The sequence below is a fragment of the Pocillopora verrucosa genome, chromosome 2, assembly GCF_036669915.1.
Source record: "Pocillopora verrucosa isolate sample1 chromosome 2, ASM3666991v2, whole genome shotgun sequence".
In the NCBI taxonomy this organism is placed as follows: domain Eukaryota; kingdom Metazoa; phylum Cnidaria; class Anthozoa; order Scleractinia; family Pocilloporidae; genus Pocillopora; species Pocillopora verrucosa.
In genome coordinates this window covers 19,846,998-19,855,767 of record NC_089313.1, presented here as the reverse complement: position 1 = coordinate 19,855,767, position 8,770 = coordinate 19,846,998, and the positions used below count along the sequence as shown (strand labels likewise).

Sequence of the window (8,770 nt, the reverse complement as noted above, 5' to 3'; positions counted from 1 at the left end):
ATGCCCGATGCCCGATGCTCGATGCTCGATGCTCGATGCTCGATGCTGGATGCTGGATGCTGGATGCTGGATGCTGGATGCCGGAGGCTGGATGCTGGATGCTGGATGCTCGATGCTCGATGCTGGATGCTCGATGCTGGATGCTGGATGCTCGATGCTCGATGCTCGATGCTCGATGCTCGATGCTCGATGCTCGATGCTCGATGCTGGATGCTGGATGCTCGATGCTCGATGCTCGATGCTCGATGCTGGATGCTGGATGCTCGATGCTCGATGCTCGATGCTCGATGCTCGATGCTCGGAACAGTGGACCATTTCTTGAAACGGTCGTTTTTTCTGCACAGAAATTTTTGACAGCGCAGCTATTCATAGACTTTCTGTGCAAAATTGCACGCAGTCGTTGACATGGAATTTTATTTCATTTAGTGCGTGGTGCGTGTAATCAAAAGAAGACGTTTATCCTAATGAACTGCACCGCGACACAGCCGGTTTAGTCTGTCATTGTTTCTTGTGGCCGTTGCTTGTGGCTGTTCTTATACCGGCAATTCCTATTTCCTTTTAGTCTCAACAAGCGGTGCTAGTGACTCAGTGACTCAGTGACTGGCAGGCGTGCGACTATTCACACTGAAACAACAGAAAAAAATTACGATCCCTGAAGATTTATTAAAAATGTTACTTACTCCGAAGCGTTCGAAGTAACATTTTTATTTTATTTGGGACAAAATCGATCATTACATTTCGTGTCGTCTGTTTTTTCCGTGTGAAGCGAAGCGAAGCGACAAAAGGTGTCAGCCACTGACCAAATTACAGGTAATAACACCTAAACAAATAATTACACTGAATCTTTAAAGAACAATTTTCTTTCAAGTTTCAAGACTATTTGGAGATTCCAAAGAAATCATGATTACCTACTCAAATGCCAAAGTTTTACACTACAAAGATTGATGATTTTCGAATATCTCATTATTACCTACCGGTACTTTTTCTTTTGAACCAGAAACGAAAATGATATATGTTTCAAACACGTGTAACAGTATGATCATTTCAATTGGCCTGCCTAAACCAGATAAAATTACTGCCTAAACCAGATAAGATTACGTCTCAGTCCTCTTTCAATTCACGCCTTTGCGGTTTACAGAGCACTTTGTTGCGGTTTACAGAGCACTTTGATCTTCGTTTTAATCTTCGTTTTAATCTTCGTTTTGATCTTCGTTTCGGGAAGAGACACTAAAAAAAGTGTGTCAAGTGCATGCTGGGATTTACAAGTAATAGCCCGGCGAAGATTTGGCGCGCTTTGCGAAGTATGTATGTTTGTGCGAAGTATGTTTGTGGTGGTTGGGTAGAGAAAGAATGTAGGTAGCACAAGGAGGTCATGCATATTTAATAAAGTGAAAAAAAGAAATTGGCGATGACAGGTACGCCCTTTTACATTTACATCTTTTTATTTAAGTCTCAAAGCAACCCGCTTAAACACCACTTCATTGCTTTAGCCCCACTCACAAACCCCTTCAACTTCTGCTTACACCACTCTTACACACTACGCCCACAAATTCCTTAAGAGAGTTGCTTTAAGACCCTCCGCCTGGCCCACACCGTCTTTACCCCATCCGACAACTACTGCCTTAGGGCAAACACGCTCCAAACACTACTCGCTTCTTTGAGCCGTGTGCTTGGCTTAAGGACTTCCAGGCTTTATGATGCCCTTCAGTCACCAGGCGGCCTAAAATCATTTCTAATAACACTACAATATTTATTGCCTCCACCCTCCGCCATCTTTGCTTCACTTTACTTAAGCGCTACTGCCAGACGTCACAATGCTTTCTGACGTATCTCATAGTTGCCACTAATCAACTGCGCCAACTAACCATCACAACATAAAAAGTCTCTTCCTTGCAAGTCAGGCCACTCCATATCAACACACATCGCACTCTACGCTTACCTTTTTTATCCATAACTGCATCTCTGCCCATGCTCTTACGGTATACTTCATTCCATATCAATATTCCAGCAAAATGCCTTCTGGCTTCTTCACTGCTTAGGCTGCCCAAACAACCCTCCATCAAATCTACTTAGGGTAAGGGCTACAAACAATTCACTTATCAACATCAAGCACTTCAGCGTTACTTCAAACACCTTTTTTCAGGCCAAAAGGTAACAGTCACTTTGTATTCTAACGCACTTCATCATTTTCTGTTTATGCCTCTTCTTTTTTTTCAGCTATATCAATTGCCCTCTGCCTGGCTATCCGGGACTCTACACTGCAAAATATCCTCTAAGGAAGGGATTTCCTCGTTTCAAATTTTGCACTATTTCATAAACACACACCTTGTTATCTTTCTATGACAATCTCTCATTCATCAATCAGCCACCCCTATTTTCTGTGCACAAGTTATTTCATCTCGGCAAATTGAGTAACAGTTGCATTCAATTCTTACCCAGCTCTCTAAAAAAGGCCTGGGCTGTTTATTTCTTTGTTTTTTGCTTTGGAGAAGGAATGGCTTGCACACAGCTGTCATTTTTAACATTTCATCCAATATGTAACATCTAAAGGTGTACACATTTCAATTCTCTATTGCTCTCTTTCTTTGGGCCATGGAGAGGTACATACCTGCTGGTGGAATTTAATTTAGCTTCCTCAAATACACCTCTGCTCATTAATTGTAACTTCTCCTCACTTTGCCATACATCATTCTGCAATTTAGTGCTGACAATAAAATAAACTGTCCACATGGTATTATCAATACACAATATTTTACTCACTAATTTTCATAGAAAATGTACAGAAGCTCATGGCCAGTTTTTTTACTCGTGGCATTGAACATGTTTCTGTTAAATACTACATTTCTAACAACTTCTTTCAAATGTCTTGCCGTCACTAATTTTCATCTGCTAAGCAAGTGTCATATCTTCAGTCGTTACATCTTTAGAACCTTAATGATGTTTGCTCTTTTCAGTTTTAATTCAAAACTTAAACACCACTAACAGACAAATTGTTCGTGAACATGTTCCTCTCAATCTATTATTTGGCCAAAAAAAATTGGAATTCTATCCAAATCATTGACCTGGTAAGACTTCAATTCAAAACTCCCAAACATTTCTCAAGACAAAATATACTTCTCACCACATCAACTTCAAACTTTACAGAAAAAAATATTCCATTTTGAAAATAGGAAGAGAGGAAAAAAATTTTATTTAACAAAGAGAAAATTGTTCCAAGAGCATTGCATATCATTTGCAGAAAATTCGAAGATGACCCATGATTCATTTTTTCTCTTGATGAAATAGTCTACAACAATCCTAAAGAACCTGAAGTCAAATTGCTTTTTGGTAGATTAGGGAGGGCATTCCATTAATATGGTATATACATTCAAGGCTGTCTTGTATAGTTCTTTTTTCAAAGTTAGCAGAGCTGTTTACGATCACTTTTCACTCCCAGTTGGTAACTGGATTTTTTAATCATATGTTTCATGAGCAACTCCATTACAGTACATGTTTTGAGTGTTGACATTCTTTCTTGGACCATAAAGTCCTTGGTAAAAAGGTCTTTACACCTCTCTTCAGACGTAACTGTTGCTTGACAATTCTAATAAGCAAGGCTACTTACATACCTCACCTGAAGGGTTGAATCTCATCTTCTCAGGAAAAGTGACACTTGGTATAAATTGTAGAAGGTAAACACAAATTTACCCACTCTTTGTGAGCTTTGGTATCATTAAAGCATTGTTATTTTGCCTATAAAGCTACAATACTTTCATAAATCCAACTTTTTACTTGCTTTAAAGTTTTTTGGGGGAACACTTCTCAAACATTCTGACAACATTTACTTACAGTAAACAACAAAAGAAACTTTTTCTTTATTAAAGCATCTCAGGTTTCAAAACAACAAGATCCTCTTTTTAAAGAATTAAATGTCAAGCACTTTCCTGCTGTTACTTTTCACTGAGTAATGTCCATGTACAAATAACACAGCTGTCTAGAACCTTCCAGATTCCATGCATACTGTAGATTACCAGCCATAAATAAATCCTTCTTGACTTGTAGAAACCCATTTCATTTGTTCATTGTAACTTCAGCCTCAAAACTTGTCACCCCCTTGTATATAACTACCAATGTTTTTGCCTAAAAGCCAATAGAAACTACATGTGTTCTCTTTACTTACAGAAATGAACAACCCCTTTTACTCTTTTAGTGGCATTTTGAGGAATTTCAAGCCATTTATAGTTAGTTTTATGTCAAGTTTTGAAAGCGAACATGCATAAATTGTATGCTTTGCTCAGTTTTGTAAAATGTAAACATGGTGTCTAATAAAGTTATTTCAACACCTGGCACTGACCTGATGATTACTGTTGACTTAGTGTCTGCCAACTGTCCACTGACTATTGGCTGACAGTTGGTCAAATGTCAGTGGACGAGTCCTCTTCTTCACAAAACAAATGCATATGTTATGAAAGGAATACATTTCTCTTTCATTCTCATTACCTAACTTCTACTCAGATTGTGTGTCATTAGGGGTAGGCCAGGGAAGTCTTTGCAACAACATATACCTTACATGTAAGCAACTGAATTTACTAACAAATTATATGAACATGGCTAATAAATATGGATAAAAGCGCAGTTCACGTTCTCTCACACAAGCGAGTGGATAGCTGATCAGAGCTGCACTGGATTTTGAGAAGGTGCACATGTAATGCCAAAGGCAAATTATTATTATTTTCAATGAAATTGTACCCTTTCCTTAAAACAGAGAAAACAGATATAAAACATTGTACACTATATGGTGCTTTCACTGTCAATACAAAAGAAACATCTTACTTGTCATGTTGTTCTTTACTAATGTCTCAAAATAATGATGCAAAAATTATTCTAACATTCATATCTGTCTGATCAGTGATCCACATTTTTCTAAGTTCTAGTAATTGATGATTTTTCATTCATTTCAGTATACCTCATTTAAATGTTGTCACTCAAAGTTGAAGAAAAGCAATGTCCATTCCACAAACATGTTGCATTCGGTTTCAAATCACAACAATCAACAGGAAAATAACTGAAAACTCACTTTTGCCTTGCATACTCTAGGTAGCTGCTTACAATATTGACGTAAAGAGATTTTTCAACTAAGCATTTCCATCAACAGTTGCTCTAAATTTAGTGAATATGTGCTCATAATAGTTGTGATAATTCTGAATTGAGAAAAACTTGGTGATGAAAATCTCACTAAAATCAAATCAAAATAAATTCTTGGTTTTTTGAATCATAAAGATGTCATATCAGAAAAAAAAGCCAAGCAATTGTCAGAATTATGAATAGAGAATATGATATTGACTTTTTTTTTCAACTACAAGTTCTCTGGAGCTAAGAGAGGGAGGAAGTTAAGGGTTATAGTTGATCTGAAATTTAAATCTGTGACAAGGGATTCCATTTTTCCTTACTGCACTGCTCACAAAAAAATTATTTTTTCTTTGACAACCTGGCTAAGCCATTACCATCTTTCTTCATCCCTCCTTTTCTTCCATTTTGTCAGGACAGAAGCTTAAACTTTGACCAAGTAGTAAATTCAATAATTTGGCATATCAATTCACATTCTTTCTAAAATAAAATCCATGTAACATCAGCACAAAAATATTGTGCATTGGTAATTCTCTTTATTAAATCGAGTGACTCCAAAAAGAACCATTTAGGAATTTGTAGAGCCTTATCACAGAACATCTCATAACTGTTATGTGGACATCAGGAAAAGCTGCTCAAGAACATTGGGAGGCTTCCCTGAAATAAAGGATTTTTTCTGACCCAAGGTTACGTCTTGATATGGCATTATTTATTACCTTCCCCCTTAACAATCCTTTCAGCTAAACAGGTTCCAACATTCCTATCAGTTCAATAGATCTTGCCACCAGACTTTTGATCCCAGTAGTGACATCTGTGTTAGAACAAAGACATGCATCCATAATATGAAGACACCATGCTACACTTCAGATACAAAAGGAGCAATGAACATTTTTATTTAGTGTCCACTTTTTGGGTAATTACTACATTTGCTATTAAAATCAGTGATTTGGTGGCCCTTTTAGTTTTACTCACCCTCTAACAGCATAAAGTTACACCTCCTATCCATTAATTAACTAACACTGCACCAGCCATCTGCAAGGCAGTTACAGTAAAACCCCACAACTCAAACTCCCAGGGAAAACAAAGTGGTTCAACTTAGCTAAGTTGGTGTACAATTTCAATTCAACTGTAAATAGTTAGTAAGGAATCTTGTTTTTACCATTTTTGTAAAATCAACAGTCCATTTCATACATTAAGCTTGTTTTATAATAGCTTTTATTAGAACATCTACTTTGGGAAGTTCAGCTAACTGTATGAGGTTTTCAAAAATTTTATAACAGTCATATCAACCATAATTAAAGAATGAGAGCTGTCAAACAACTAACACTCTGACATTAATCAACCCTTCTTTCCACTTTCAGTACAACTTACTAGGGTAAATTTTAGCAAAGAGAAAGCTAGATTAGTCAGAGTTAACGAACTGTATGAGATAACTACGTTCCAGTTAGCTGGTAGTACATGACAGAAGAAATGGGGTCATCTCTAAGGGTAAATCAATCTTGTTCCAGTTAGAGTTAGAGGTTCTACTGTTATAATTTCCAACAGTGCATTAAACACTCCAAACACTCCAGCCTTGTATTAACGTGCTTTATTTAACCCTTTAACTCCCAGTTCAAATTTGTAATTCTCCTTACTGTCAACTATACAATTCTTATAATGATAGTTCTAAGAATTTAGTATTGGATCAACCAATTATTCTCAAGTTTATATTTTTCTTTATTCTCATCACTTATCTGATTGATATTGTATTGATATTGTTAGGAGAAATTCTGCCTTGGTCACTCATGGGAGTTAAAGGGTTAAGAAACGATGTTGTAGTTGCGGTTGTTCAAAGCGGTTAAAACTAAAATACAAAAAAAGAAAGGAACGTTACAAAGTGAACTAAAACGCAACGGAAAGTTGGACCAAAGCGACACTTACATTTGTTAGGAGCTGGGAAAAACTGCACTGGAGCGGCGACGAACTGTAATGTGATATCTGGATGCTCGTAGGGCCAGAAATGATCGCTTGGAAATGGCAAGCGAAAAAAAAAACTGACCCGAAAAGGCTAACACGTCCTTTAGATACTGAGGAATATATTACAATAAATTACTCGACTAACACGCTAAAATACATTCTGCACGCACGACTAACTAACACACAAAAATCCCAAAGGGCAAAAACAAAACACTAATACACGGGTGTTTAGTTCTTTACAACTGTCTTTAACCACAATGACAAATTACGCAAATGCTCGAGTAAATGCTGGAGTAAATGCTTCTCTGGAGCAAATGCTCCATCACCGAAACTAACCATTATGTTTCAAAACATCTATGCAGCTATTATGAATAGACATCGATTGATTTCGTCCCATATATATGAGATTTAACCCAACCGTACTTTTACTGACCCCGTTTCCAACCAGACATTGGAATTTACATTAATCTACTATCTAACCCAAAATCAAAGACAGAAAAATTCCTCTGCAATTCTACTTCAAGTTACCTGTTCATGTTTAGGTATTTTCCCTTTCAACATGAGATACTACAGTAGTTTCTATATACATTCTAGTTGACTAACTCTGCACAACCGTTTTCAAACTTTATCTACCGCTTTCCGAAATGTGCGTGGAGACCGGAAGTGATTTTTAATACATTAGTAAAAATATTTTAATTTGTACGGGAATTTCTCATGAGAGGGGGTATAGCTCAGTGGTAGAGCATTCGACTGCAGATCGAGAGGTCCTTGGTTCAACTCCGAGTGCCCCCTCTGCCAGAACATTTTTGCCCTTCACTATTTTTTTATTTTTTAATTTATATTACTTTTCTAGATGAAAAGTTTTTTTTCGTTTTTACTCATTATGACGTTAATTTGAGTGTTTTCTCGGCGGAATTAATAGCCTTCACAAGAAAAAAAAATTTCTCTTTAGTCTACAAAGGGGGTAAGTTTTTAGAGAAACTGTGATGCTGCGTCGGCCGGAGAGGATAACAGGGTAGTTTAGTATTATCAACTGAGTTGATAGCGTTAATTGCTCAGGGTTAAGAGTTTAAAAGCTGACGTGTCCAGCGTCAGCCCTTCGTCACAGCGATTCGATTCGCCAGCTTTTAAACTCTTGATGGTGGCCAATATTTACGTTATCAAGTTAGTTGATAATATTGAATTACCCTCTTTAATCTATGCTTGGATATTGTTTAGTTTTAGAAATAACTAACTAATAAGATTTCCGTGTGTTTGTAGAGTATATAATTTATGTTAATCAGATATGTAAAGGAACATTTCAACTACACGTCTATTTTGAGTATGTTATTCAGTAATTGGTGTTACCGCTGGATTTTGGGCATAGAAGGAACGCGCGAATTATTTCTTAGGGTACCTACTTCGGGGGCCATGTAGAACCGCCGAAGGCGTATTGACTAACTTCGGGATTCATTCGTTCTGGATTTGGAGGAAGACTCTAATGAGTGAAACAGTATTCCATAACGCAATCAAGCAACCTCTAGCGGCACTGTCTACAAGTGCATCCTTCTTGTGTTGACGTGTCAATGAACTCCAAAGAATGATTGAAAACATTTTATGCCTTCGACTTTTTTCGCTTAACGTTCTCAAGTTTTATTTGTATTTATTAAAACAGAGCATTTTCAGAGCTTTAAGAGACCTTGAACGAGCATATTTGATAATTAGAGGC

The 8,770-nt window shown here is 37.1% G+C and overlaps 1 long non-coding RNA gene and 1 other non-coding gene across 2 annotated transcripts; one reads left to right on the top strand and one right to left on the bottom strand.

Annotated features, from left to right (window-relative positions):
* Positions 1-6,304: 6,304 nt before the first annotated feature.
* LOC136279065 (uncharacterized) lies at positions 6,305-7,680 on the bottom strand. The gene is made up of 2 exons (XR_010716706.1): positions 7,591-7,680; positions 6,305-7,172 (listed from the first exon to the last, which is right to left on the bottom strand). It is a non-coding gene; the product is annotated as an uncharacterized lncRNA (long non-coding RNA).
* A 102-nt stretch (positions 7,681-7,782) lies between these two features.
* Trnac-gca (transfer RNA cysteine (anticodon GCA)) lies at positions 7,783-7,854 on the top strand. The gene has a single exon. It is a non-coding gene; the product is annotated as a tRNA-Cys (tRNA).
* The last annotated feature ends 916 nt before the right edge of the window (positions 7,855-8,770 follow it).